Source organism: Chanodichthys erythropterus, chromosome 12 (assembly GCF_024489055.1).
Source record: "Chanodichthys erythropterus isolate Z2021 chromosome 12, ASM2448905v1, whole genome shotgun sequence".
Classification (NCBI taxonomy): Eukaryota; Metazoa; Chordata; class Actinopteri; order Cypriniformes; family Xenocyprididae; genus Chanodichthys; species Chanodichthys erythropterus.
This window is the reverse complement of record NC_090232.1, coordinates 49,674,589-49,689,159: the sequence shown is the minus strand read 5'-3', so window position 1 is coordinate 49,689,159 and position 14,571 is coordinate 49,674,589.

Here is a 14,571-nt window from a genome sequence, read left to right as displayed (position 1 = left end):
GAAGATGATAAGCTAATCTTCTCAGAATCTATTGAGTGATAAATGATCTCAGTGTGAATTGAGTGACATGACATGTAGCCAAGTATGGTCTCCCATACTCATTTATCCCATCAAGTGAACACACACCCGGAGCAGCGGGCAGACGTTTTTACTGCGGCGCCTGGGGAGCAGCTGGAGGTTCGGTGACTTAACCCACAACCTTGGGGTTACAAGTCCAATTCTCTAACCATTAGGCCACAACTGCCCTTCATCAGTTTTTATGGAGGGTGTTGCAGAAAAGCAGGAGTAAATGTACAGAGGAGTGAAGAGAGAGCCAGGAAATCAGCCAAGAACAACATGATGCACTCTCAAATAATGAAATATTTAATTAAAGTTGATTTATTTAATACCAAATTACATAAAAAATATTAGGTTTCAACCATATTAATATCGGCCATTATTACACAGCCCTGTGGAATACTTGATTTTGATTGGTCAATTGCACCATCCAGCAATATGTCATTCCCAAATAACAACCACTAAAAACAGTTAACACAGGCTCATCCGGGTTACTGAAGTCAGCAGCGTAATACACTTGCTAAGAATGGTTTTTCTTCATTAAAGTTTTGCGTTTGGTGAGCTAATAAAATATTAAAATCAATATTTTGTGTACAGTTATTTAATTATATCATCTGGTATCGTGGACTCGCTCTCTCTTGTTTCATACAAACGCAGCTGCTGCCATTATTTGCTGCTATTGTTTTGTACACTATTGGATTAAGATAACAAACATGTAACATTTTTATCAGTTTCATCTCAGATCAAAATCTGTTATCCTCATAATTATTTATGTGGCGAAATGCTGTGTAATATGCTGTATGACTGTACCGTAAGCTATCCCTTAAATGTCTGTCTAGTTTGATCTTGCCGCGCTAGCAACTGCTCTGTGAAAGCTTTGCGTTTAAAGAGCTAATAAAATATTTTGACTCAGATCAATATTTAGAGTAAAATGATTTACTTATGTGGCAAGTAGCAGTGTAATAAGCAGGATAATGTACATCCAGCCAGTTGTTATCGCAGAATAAACCCCTTCAGGCTGATGCAAGAACCATCCGCTGCGTTCACCTGATCACAATTGTCTGATATAGTCGATAAATAATGGATAACTTCCTTCAGCTGAGACGCTTCAGATGCACGCTGTTCGCCATGAAGATAATATGATTGGAATCAGTTCGAAAAGGAAAATACAGTTAAGTTCAACATGTGCAGCACAAATCTGTCATATAGGCTAAATGATATTATTGTTCGCCCGTGTTTCTGTGCGATGTTATGGGAAGAGCGCATCCACAATGGAGTTACACCTTCATGACTATAACTTTGCTTGTGCAATCACAGCCTTTTGTTTCATGCAATTATAAGTTATTATGATTATTTTGTGTATGTATTTAATTTGTCTTATATAGCATGCATTTGATTAAGAATTAACATGGTACACTGTAAAAAAAAAAAAAAAAAAATGTAAAAAAAAAAATTGTATTTACATAGCCACACATGCATGTAACTATATGTCACTGCATCAGCAACTACACAGTTATTGCCTTTATATAAAGCAACATGCAGAGTAACATCAGTGTTTCTCAGCTCATCATTGACTGAAACACAGACTCTCTTCAGCACAATGGAGACCCCCAAAACTCAGACAACAGAAACCCTTTAAATCCCTACAGAACATTAAACACTAACAGATCTCTCAATATCTCAGCATCTCCACATGCGTTTTGTTGAGTTAAATAACCTGCTAATAAAGGTTTTCAGTTTACATTCAGCTCTTCAGCTTTAGCGCATACAGCTCAAACAACAATGCACAACATTAATAACTATGATTAGGACTGTCATAATTATGTAGTCTAACAATATAAAGAGAATTTTAATAAAAAGTTGTGAATTTTTGGGGTTTATTTGCCTTGTTTCAGCATGTATCTGGGAAAAGAGCATCCAGAGAGAGTTACACATTCTAACAAGCTGTTCATTCAAGTTCATTCAATTTCAAGTTGTGCATTTGTGTCATTTTGTGCAGATATAAGTTGTTATATTATATTTATCTTGTATAAATTTGATTATTCTCATATAGAATGTGTTTGGTTGAGTTAATGAACTCGTTGGCAAAGTGATTCAGTTTCAGTTTTAGATGTTTCTTTTTCAAACACATTGATGCATTTTTTTATAATGACGTCACTTTTATTTTTCTTGAATTATTTTCATCAACAATACGGTTTAATTAAAATCACTTCATTTTTGCCCGTGCGAGGGCAATTGAATTTTACTTGTCCATTTTCATGCAAGGAATGTTGTCCAATTACTTGTTTGCATTATTTAGGGATTTTTTTTTTTTTTTTTTTTTTGATAAAGAAAGTTGGCCAAAGAAGTGTAAAATTAATTTTAAAACTTTGGTTCAAACTAGGCTACTGTACTCTAAGTGTTTGATTTATGTTGAAGTGCTTGGGACATGGCTTTTAATGGAGAGACTTTTGTTTTTGTAATCAGGCTCTCAAATATTATATAAACATTTGGATTTAGATTTATCAGCCAATATATCAGCTATCAGCTTTCAAATTTAAAGAATTATTGGTTATCTGTACTCCTTTGTCACAAAAAAATATTTAACATATACTCATTCACTTCTGAGAACATGAGCCAAAAATATGATCTGGGGTGTGTTTCCCAAACAATGATGTAACTCCCTGCTGAACTACCGTAGTACAATGCATCGTTGAACAAATTAACTAGCTAGTCACTAGTCACAACTGTTTCCCAAAACCGTACTGTCGCAAACTTGTCGTTCAACCACATTGGTGAATGACGTCATGCAGGTGGTGGAGTAATAACTTCTTTAAATGAATCCGTTTAAGATCGAATTAATTAAACTTGCGATGTTAGTTGGTTATTTGGTAACACTTTAAAATACTGTTCTGTCATTAATGAATAACGTCTCAGGTTACGTATGTAACCACGGTTCCCTGAGAACAGGGAACGAGACACTGTATTTACCGAATATGGGAAATGTCACACGTGAACCAGTGTCTGAAAACCAAGTATTAAATCTCTCCAATCCTATTGGCCGGCGACATTCACACAATGCCAGAGCAACTCACCCTCGGGTCACACAAAGGCTGTCAGTGACAGCATTCCCTATGGCCAACAGCCCAAGCTATAAGCCTCAAAGAGGCCTTCCGCAGAAGGCCTACCAAGGCCGCTCTAAGGCTTCTGGGACCAAATCTTCTGAGGAAAGAGGGTCCCTTTAAGGGAATGTAGCCAGGGATCCGAAAGGAACCCCAGCCAGTCACTAGAAGGGGGACATAGTCACCCCAAATGCCACCAGGGAGGCCGACCTGGACCGACAACATCCTAGTCTCTAGGATGTTTTAATTATTTAATTATTTAAATCTATTATTTAATTATTTAATAGATTTAATTATCAGTAAGTGTCTAAACATTTCATTCATTGTCATCAAGGATGTAGCGCTATCTGATCATTTCTGTATTTTCTTTGATATATTGATCTCTCCGACCATTGAAGCTAGATCTCGGTCAAAAAGCGATGCTTAAATGAGAATACTAGTGCACTGTTTATGAAGGCTATATCTTTAACACCAAGCATATCTACAGACTCTGTTGATTTTCTCCTTGATTCTTTTAACTCAAAAGTACAGAATGTTATTGATAACATTGCTCCTGTGAAAGTCAGGAAGAAAAGTGGCAGACAAAAAGCACCGTGGAGAAACTCAACAGCAGTGCAAAATATGAAAAGACAATGCAGAAAAGCTGAGCGCATGTGGCAAAAGACAAAACTTGAAATCCATTATAACATCTATAAAGATAACCTTCATGCTTTCAATGTGGAACTAGGTAAAGTTAAACAGACCTTCTTCTCAAATATTATAAACAGAAACTTAAACAACACCCGCACTCTTTTTGCTACAGTAGAGAGACTAACAAACCCGCCAAGTCAGATTCCCAGTGAAATGCTCTCAGACAGCAAATGTAGTGAGTTTGCTTCTTTCTTCTCTGAGAAAATTAACAATATCAGAAAGGCGATCAGCACAACCTTGAGCTGCACTGGGGCAAAACAGATCAGATCACAACCTCAGAAAGTAGCTATTATGTTTGTTTTCGAAGCAACCGATGGTAAAATTTTGGAAGAAACAGTACAGCACCCTAAAACATCAACCTGCTCCATTGACACACTTCCCACATCTTTTTTCGAAAGCGTGTTTAACTGTTTAGAAGCAGATCTCCTAGAAGTGGTAAACGCCTCACTTCTCTCTGGGACTTTTCCAAAATCCCTGAAAACTGCAGTTGTTAAGCCCCTCCTGAAAAAGAGCAATCTGGATAACACCATATTGAGCAACTACAGACCAATCTCAAATCTTCCTTTCATAGGCAAGATCATTGAAAAAGTTGTTTTCAATCAGCTGAACTGGGAGAATTAGGAAGAAAGCATTTGTGATTAGGTTAAAATTTGGTAAATTTGGACAAACCATGAAGAAATTTGAGCTGTGGTGCATGGTTAAGATATCTCTGGATTACAGTCAGGATACTTTCCAAAGGGGGAAATTTCCAAAGGGGAAATTTGAACTGCGTTGCATAAATAAGATATCTCCGGAAGGGGGATTAGGGCTGTGTCGCGCAGTTTGAGGTGTCTTGGCAAAAGGGGAGATTGAAACTTTGTTTATCAGTTCAAGGTGCCTTAACAGGTAGAGCTAGACAGCGGTCCTGTCGTGTGAGGAAGATCCAGTTAGATCCGCTCTGATGGATAGATCCATTTAGATCCACTCTGACGGACAACAACAACAAAAAAACTCCCTGAAACTTCCTAGCTCTTCCATCCAGATAACAAAATTCTCTGTTCTTACTGTTATTTCTATTTCTTATGTTTTATTTTTATTCTTCCTCTTTATGTAAAGCACTTTGAATTGCCACTGTGTATGAAATGTGCTATACAAATAAAATTGCCTTGCCTAGTCTCTGGCCAGCGACCTGTCTGAACACAGAGCCTCAACAATGCGTTCTCCAGAGAAGACATTGAGTAAGAGTGACTGCAGAGAGGCAGTAAGCAACTCAAACCCGACCGTAGAGACAGTCATCCAGGAGAGCAGAACTCAGCTAAGTGCTCTTAACCCTACAAATGAGGGGAGTACACTCTGCTCAATCCTAGGATCTACTCAGCGCCTGATTATTCGCACTGAGGAGGCTGTGCACTCAAGAAAGCACATTAACCAGCCTGGGAGCTGGATCTCAAGCGGGAAGCCTCATAGAGGCCTTCAACCAATGACCAGCTTAGGGAACTAAGCACTATATAGGACAACCCTAACAAGGGGAGTACAAAGTGTCCACCAGATGCCTCTCCGTGGCCACAATCACCAACATTGATCTTCCAATTGATGCGGCGGTTTGCTTAGTGGCCCGGAGAGCAAGATCCGTGGTGCAGCACAGCTCTTCTACTGCCTCAGGGTACAAACCCTGCCCCTGATCCAGATCCTTCAGCAGGTCGGCCTGGTAGGCTTGTAACACCGCCATGGTGTGTAGAGCCGCACCGGCCTGACCTGCTGCCACGTATGCCCTGCTGTTTAAGCGAGAGGTAACTTTAAGGGGCTTAGATGGCAGAACCAGAGCTTTCAGTTTTGGTGCCCTCCCCATGACGAGATAGTTTGCAAACGTCTCGTCAATAGGGGGCATCGACACGATTGACTCAATTCCTCAACATCAGCGAAATTTGCCCACTGATGTCGATGAATACGAGCCGAGTATGGGTTCTTCCATGCTTTCTCAATCTCAACATGAAGATCAGGAAGGAATGGAAGGCTCACAGGAGCTGCAGGGCCATGGCCAGAGAGGAACCGCTCGTTGAGCCGTCCGTGTGTGGCCCCTATTTTAATGCGCTCCCAAGGCAGCGGTCCCTGCCAGAAGCGCATTGCATAACCTCTAGCAGCTCAGCATACGCAGGGCAGGGAGGCTTTGAAGAATCAACAGGCTCACCTACTTCCTCTTCAACTGCCATATCCTACTCTCTGGGGCTAGCAGTCAAAGAAAGGACATCATCGTCATCCAGCAACTCATCCTCGCCAGCCGCTGGGGTCTGAGAAAGATTGACACCTCTCTCAAACTCCGCAGCGAGCTCCACCTGCGAGCCCCATGATTTCAGAACCACAGACACAGATGTTGACGCCTCTTCCTTAGAGAAGAGTGCCAAACGAGAACGGAGCGCCTCAAGCACTGTTTCCATGCATTCTCCTCGCCCAGACAAAAAACGCACAGGTTGTGTGTGTCCTCGAGTGTCAAAAACCTTGGACACGGGTCAGCACACTTCCTGAAACGTTTGTCAGACATAATAGCAAATTCATTACCAGATTCGATGAAATCTTTGCGATCAGACAAAACAGTCCCAAAAGACGAAAAGATACTGACTGGTTCTCTAGGCGCTCCTTATATACTTCCGGGTCGGGCTATGACAACGTCATAGGCTGTCGCCGGCCAATAGGATTGGAGAGATTTGATTTTTGGCTTTCAGACACCGCTTCACGTGTGATGTTCTCCATATCCGGTAAACGCAGTGTAGAGATCCCTTTTGAAAGGGAACTAGGAAATATATACTGTACAGGTTGTCCATAATTAACATGCATAATGGATATAATTAAGGCAAGGCAAGGCAAGGCAATTTTATTTGTATAGCACATTTCATACACAATGGTAATTCAAAGTGCTTTACATAAAAATGAATAATAAAAATAGAACATAAGGAATAGAAATAACAGTAAAAACAGAGAATTTTGCTATCTGGATGGAAGAGCTAGGAAGTCTCAGGGAGTTTGTTGTAATTCCAAAGTAAAGATCATGGTAACCCAGTAGCAATGACTGAAGTATTACCAAATCTTTCAGAGGGAAATACTAATTATTTGGATCAGTATTCTAAAGTGAATAGCATGATAACAACCTAGTAATGGCCAAAGTCATTATAATCTTTTGGGGTTTTTGTAAGGTTTTGGATAGTTTTCCTTCCGATGGATTTGGTTACACTTCAGTCATTATTAGTGGGTTACCATGATCTTCACTTACAGTACAGTCCAAAATTTTGGAACCACTAAGATTTTTAATGTTTTTAAAAGAAGTTTCATCTGCTCACCAAGGCTACATTTATTTAATTAAAAATACAGTAAAAACAGTAATAATGTGAAATATTATTACAATTTAAAATAACTGTTTTCTATTATAATATATTTCACAAAGTAATTTATTGCTGTGATCAAAGCTGAATTTTCAGCATCATTACTTCAGTGTCACATGATCCTTCAGAAATTCTAATATGCTGATCTGCTGCTCAAGAAACATTTAATGTGTACAATTGTACAAAATATTTGTGTACAATATTTTTTTTCAGTATTATTTGATGAATAGAAAGTTCAAAAGAACAGTGTTTATCTGAAATCTAATCTTTTGTAACATTATAAATGTCTTTACTGCCACTTTTGATTGATTTAATGCATCCTTGCTGAATAAAAGTATTCATTTCTTTAATTTCTTTTCAAAAAAATAAAAATAAAAATTCTTACTGACCCCAAACTTTTGAACGGTAGTGTATAATGCTACAGAAGCTTTGTATTTCAGATAAATGCTGTTCTTTTGAACTTTCTATTCATCAAGGAATCCTGAAAAAAAAAGTACACAACTGTTTTCAACATTGAAAATAATCATAAATGTTTCTTGAGCAGCAAATCAGCATATTAGAATGATTTCTGAAGGATCATGTGACGCTGAAGACTGGAGTAACGATGCTGAAAATTCAGCTTTGCATCACAGGAATAAATTACTTTGTCAAATATATTCAAATAGTACACAGTTATTTTAAATTGTAATAATATTTCACAATATTACTGTTTTTACTGTATTTTTAATTAAATAAATGTAGCCTTGGTGAGCAGACGAAACTTCTTTTAAAAACATTAAAAATCTTAGTGGTTCCAAACTTTTGGACTGTACTGTATACTGACATTATGTATTTTTCACATTAATTACGAACCTGTAGTAGTTCTTAGGAGTTCTCCAGGAAATAGTTATTGATTATAGCTAACAGTAAACTAGTTCATTGTAGTAACTAGAGTGTTAATAGTGCGTTACTCATTTGTTCCTGTGTAGTTTTTCATTAATAACACAACAGTATTCTAAAGTGTTACTGATGATTTTTTTTGTCCAGTCAAATGCTCTGAACAATGAGAAAATCCGTCCCCTAAACCACCTGACACTGAATCGCAAGTAGAAAAAGATTACTGGATATTTCTAAAATGGGACAAACTTCCTGTTTAAAAGGAAATATGTGAATACAGGACAGAAGAAAGTGCTCATTGTGATACTTTAAATAAAACATCAGAGTGTTTCTAATGTGAATGAAACAGAGACTCACCGTGAATCATGAGCAGAAAGATCAGAGGAAGAGCAGGAGCCATTCTGACCAACATCAGCATCAAATATATCTATAATACAGCATTATTATAATCATCACTTGCACTAAAACAGGTATATGCATATCACCCTATTCTTAACATTTCTCATGTATGCTATATGAGCAATAAACATAATTTTCATTTAAGTACGAGTGTGTTTGTCTTACCGTGTTGAAGCTCATCAGATCAACAGCAACCAAATGGCTGACTGTTTTAACACAAGCACTTTAGCTTTACAGTGAAGGACTGTGTGTGGTTAACACTGTTTTTAAATGCCAGCAACGGAAATATCAGTGTCCCTCCCTAAACAAAAGAACAACCTTATACTGGACTAAACCTAATTAAAGAAAAAATATTATCTTTTTCTTTAAGTTGAAGATGAATGATTCTGAAGATGAATGATTGTGCTTTACAGGTGACTATCATCAAGGTTGATGTCAGTAGCAGGAGATGGTGACGTCTGGTGGTAGTTTGAGGGTTTGAACAAGCTCATATGACATGAGATATGTCTAACTGCAGAACCACAGTGTTGTACGTGACAGCAGTTTCAGGCCAGCAGCAGAAGTTAGGGTGGAGCTGACAATCGCCTAACACGCTAAACATAACTTCACTACAACTATGAGCTCCAGCATAACACATGCTCAACCCCACCACTAAACCTAACCTTAAAGGGGTCATGACACACACAAAAAATGGGTTTAAAATATACCTTTAGGGCTACAACAGCTTGTCACTGGGGCAGTACCTTTAAAGGGACATTTTTGTACATTTTTACTCCAAAAAGGTATTGATATCAGATGTGTAATGTCCAGGTTCAGAAAGTAAAAATCCTCCTCAGTATTTTTTTTCCAGTCACCTGGATTTGCTAATTAGCACAGTTTTTCAGCCAGGAGGTACAAAGCAAAAGGCTTGTTCGAGATGCATCAGCACTGTGCAGACTGATCGGCGTATGACATCAAAGTACCGTGAGAGCATATGGAGAGCTTACAACTTGTTATGCTTTTGAATCACTTTCATGGTACTTTGATGACATACGCCTATAGGTCAAACATTTAAAATGTAAAAATGTAAACAAAATTTAATATTAAAAAGTCAAGGGTCAATAGCTCAACTAAAGCAAACACTGATCTCCACAATAGTGATTTAAAATTTGAGATTTTCTCCTTTGGAGATTCTGCTTGTTATCATCAGGTATCTTCAATAATGGTCAGTCATCACTGTTAATCACTTCATTATCTCATTAACTTTAACATTGCTTCAGTGTTCATTTAACACTCTTATTTTAACACTTTAACACTCTTGAGTATGGTCTCACATATACTTCCAGGTAATTTAACACTGGAGTTTTTGCTGTGTACCTACTGGCTGAAAAACTGTGCTAATTAGCAAATCCAGGTGACTGGAACAAAATACTGAGGAGGACTTTTACTTTCTGAACCTGGACTTTACACCTCTGATATTAGTACTTTTTTGAAGTAAAAAAGTACAAAAATGTGTAATGTGTGAAAATAAAGTCAATCTGGTTAGAAATAAATGAAGCTGGTAATGCTGTTTGTGGAGTTGTTTAATCCAATCTTCAGAGATTTAATGATTTTTATCTTCAGTTGATTTCATCAAAGGCTGTGGCTGAAGTCAGCCGTAGTTCTTGTTTCTCTTTTCTCCAGTGATTTTGCTTGTTAACAGCAGGTGTTCATCACTAATTCTCAATCATCACTTAATTAATTGCTTAATTATCTCATTAACTTTAACTCTGCTTCAGTGTTATTTTAACACTATCTAGAGAGGGACCAAATGTACTCTGAGCAGAGTTGATTTAACTCTTTTAGCCTTACAGTGAAGAACTCTGTCCCCCAGTTTCACAGACAAAGCTTAAGCTAGTCCTAGAGTAAAAGGCATGTTTGAGCTGTTTTAACTGAAAGCGATTCATTCTGACATATCTTAAAATATGTCACTGCCATTGTTTTGTATCAAGATGCACACTAGTGATGTTTATTTTATTTTTTTTAGGGTATGTCTATAAAAACATCCCAATTGAACTATTGCCTAATCCTGGCTTAGGCTAAGCCCTGTCTGTGAAACTGGGCCTGTGTGGTTAGCACTGTTTTTAATGTTTTTAAGATGGAAATACCAGTGTCCCTCCCTAAACAAGAAAACAACTTTATGGAACTTAAGAAAAATAATGATGATTTTTGTTTATTTATTTATTTATTTTTTATGTTAAAGAATGAAGATGGATGATTGTGATTTACAGGTTGATGTCAGTAGCAGGAGATGGTGACCTCTGGTGGTAGTTTGAGGAATTTCACTTTTTTAATTCGATACCATACAGATACTTTTTGTTACTGTTTTAACAATACAAATGTTACTACCAATTATTTCTTAAATGGGTAAGTGATTTTTAAAAAAAATAAAGTTCATTTTTGGAAAAAAATATATTTTTACTTAACCCTTTGATGCATAACATGGGTCAAAAATGACCCGGCTGAGTTTTTATTTTCTATATCTTTGCAAGAAATTAATTTCATCATTCAGTATTCCAAGTATTCCTCAATTAACTTGTTTTTGATCATAACAAATCCTCATTTTAATTTTTTCTTTCTTACTTTTTTAATAAAAATCATTTTTGTATCACTACCCTTCTAATGCGCAACATGGGTCAAAAATGACCTGTATTCATTTCCTATGTAATTTCAATAACGGTTGAGTGTTTCTTTGCTGAATCTTTAAAAGAAATGTATTTTATCATTCATTTCCCAGCCAGCAGAGCCATGTGGGGCCCAAATGGGTTTGACCTGGGCTATCTAACTGGGACCCAGCCAGTTTTGCACCCAGTTTCCATGTAGGCCCCACATGGATTTGCCCAGATGAAATGAACACTGCTTAGTGTGCACACTACAGGCTGTTTAATGTAACACTTAATCAGTGTTGGAGGTAATGAGATAATTAAGTGATTGAATAATGATTTTGTATTAGTGAAGAACACCTGCTGTTAACAAGCATAATCACTGAAGGAAAGAGAAACACAAGAACTACTTCCAGCCACAGCCTTGGATGAAATCAACTGAAGATAAAATACATTACATCTCTCAAGATCTGATTAAACAACTCCACAAACAACATTAGCTTCACTTATTACTAACCAGACTGACTTTATTTCTGTCAGACATCTACAGAAGTTCGTATTAAGAATTAAGAAGAGGCTTAGATGTTGATTACTTATTTGAAAGTAATAGTTTGATTTGATGTTACCATTGTGGCGATCAGTGTGTGCTTTAGTCAGGCTCTTGACTTTTTAACATTAGTTTTTCTTTTGACAGCTGTGTCTGTTTGTTATGGCGAGAACAGCAAGAGAAAATATAATCAGATGCTGTAAGCTGATTGATGATAAGAATATAATCATCATATATTGGCTTAACTCATTGATATTATGTGGGAGGTTTATACGGGTAGTATGTTATTAATTCTGTTTTATTGTTATGATTCTACAGCAAGAGAATAATAGAATTTAATCAGAACATCAAACGATTTATAACAATGGTGACATGCTTCAATGGTGCAATGCATTCTGGGAGCCATGGATAAGTTTCGTATGATGCACTCAGAATACATTGCACCATGAAGCATGTCACCATTGTTGAGATTCATATGCTGATTCTTGATGTCTGTGTGCGAGTAAAACTCACAGGAGCCCAAAATATGTAAATGGTGTGTTATAAATCGTTTGATGTTCTGATTAAATTCTATTATTCTCTTGCTGTAGAATCATAACAATAAAACAGAATTAATAACATACTACCGTATAAACCTCCCACATAATATCAATGAGTTAAACCAATATATGATGATTATATTCTTATCATCAATCAGCTTACAGCATCTGATTATATTTTCTCTTGCTGTTCTCGCCATAACAAACAGACACAGCTGTCAAAAGAAAAACTAATGTTAAAAAGTCAAGAGCCTGACTAAAGCACACACTGATCGCCACAATGGTAACATCAAATCAAACTATTACTTTCAAATAAGTAATCAACATCTAAGCCTCTTCTTAATTCTTAATACGAACTTCTGTAGATGTCTGACAGAAATAAAGTCAGTCTGGTTAGTAATAAGTGAAGCTAATGTTGTTTGTGGAGTTGTTTAATCAGATCTTGAGAGATGTAATGTATTTTATCTTCAGTTGATTTCATCCAAGGCTGTGGCTGGAAGTAGTTCTTGTGTTTCTCTTTCCTTCAGTGATTATGCTTGTTAACAGCAGGTGTTCTTCACTAATACAAAATCATTATTCAATCACTTAATTATCTCATTACCTCCAACACTGATTAAGTGTTACATTAAACAGCCTGTAGTGTGCACACTAAGCAGTGTTCATTTCATCTGGGCAAATCCATGTGGGGCCTACATGGAAACTGGGTGCAAAACTGGCTGGGTCCCAGTTAGATAGCCCAGGTCAAACCCATTTGGGCCCCACATGGCTCTGCTGGCTGGGTTATTCCAGGTATTCCTTAAATAACTTGTTTTTGATTGACAAAAATCATTATGTTCATTTTTTCTTTCTTACTTTATAAACAAACACAGTTTTTGTTTGTCTACATCAATTTTAAACACATGGGTCAAAATGACCCGTATTCATTTCCTATGGTATGTCAGTCAAGACTGAGTGTTTCTTTGCTGAATCTTTGAAAGAAATGTATTTTGTCATTTATTTATTCCAGGTATTCCTTAAATATCTTGTTTTTGATTTTCTACAAATAATTATGTTTATTTTTTCTTTCTTACTTTATAAACAAACACAGTTTCTACATCAATTTTACACACATGGGTCAAAAATTACCCATATAGAAATCTTTAATATTTGCAAATTTTTGCAAGTAGGGACATATTTACTGCAGACAACTGTTCATCTGCCACACATTTCACATCTTAACAAGGCTACTTTTGTATATTTGATGGATGTAAGTCTTATTATATTTAATATATTAGGCTATATATTTCATAATTTTAAATTTTTTGTCATAATGCAATTGGTCACCCTTTAAGTCTGTCAGTGTTCCTGAAAAGTAACAGTTTTGGACATATACAACATGGGTCTAAAGTGACCTGAATGAGTTATTACTTTCTATATCACATATATTACAATAAATTAATTTTATCATTCATTATTCCATCTATTACTCAATAAACAAATCCTTATTTTAATTTTTCCTTTCTTTTTGAATGAATTTTTTTTTGTGTGTCATTACCATTCTAAAGGCCAAAGTATACTTCACATTTGTATGCGTACGTGAGGGTCAGCATACAGATTTTTGTAACTTTTTATAATTTCCGCCGGATTTCTGTAACTGTGTATGTGCAACCTGCACATACACATTTAAATTGTGTTTGTGCGCAAAGTAAACTTTCAGCTTTTTTTACAGTGACGTCATCATCCACCTCAGTTCTGTTGAGGACCAGCCACTAACACTCTAGATAAAGAAAATCAAAAGCACTGTTGATCGATTCACTTATTATATATTTTCACTGTTGGACAGAAACCTTGTTCAAAACTGTTACATTTCAGGAACACTGATAGATGTAAAAAGTGACCAGTAGCATTGGTTTATGACAAAAAATACAAATTATGAAATATAATATATAGCCTATTATATGAAATATAATATGACTTTCATCCATAAAATATACAAAAGCAGCCATGTTGAGAGGTGAAATGTGTGGTGGATGAATAGTTGTCTGCAGTAAATATGTTCCTACTTGTGAAAATTTGCAAAGGTTTCTATATGGGTGTTGGAGAGACGTTTGACTGTCAGGATCTGATTTGTTATTATATGAGTGAACCTCTCTGGGTGCCGGTCAGAGCACAATAGATATAAGGACGAGGAGACAGGTGCTCAGGTTTAGCAGATGTATTGATAAAGATATAAGCCACAGAGGTACAGGTAGGTATCGGTTACAGGCAGTAGAGGCATTAGTCTGGAACATAAGAAATACAATAAAGGATAATGAAAATCTACAAATAGTTTGCCATATATAATAAACATCCATTGGTACATAAAGTCAGTCAAAGTATATTAAATCCTCATTAATAACATTCCTCCAT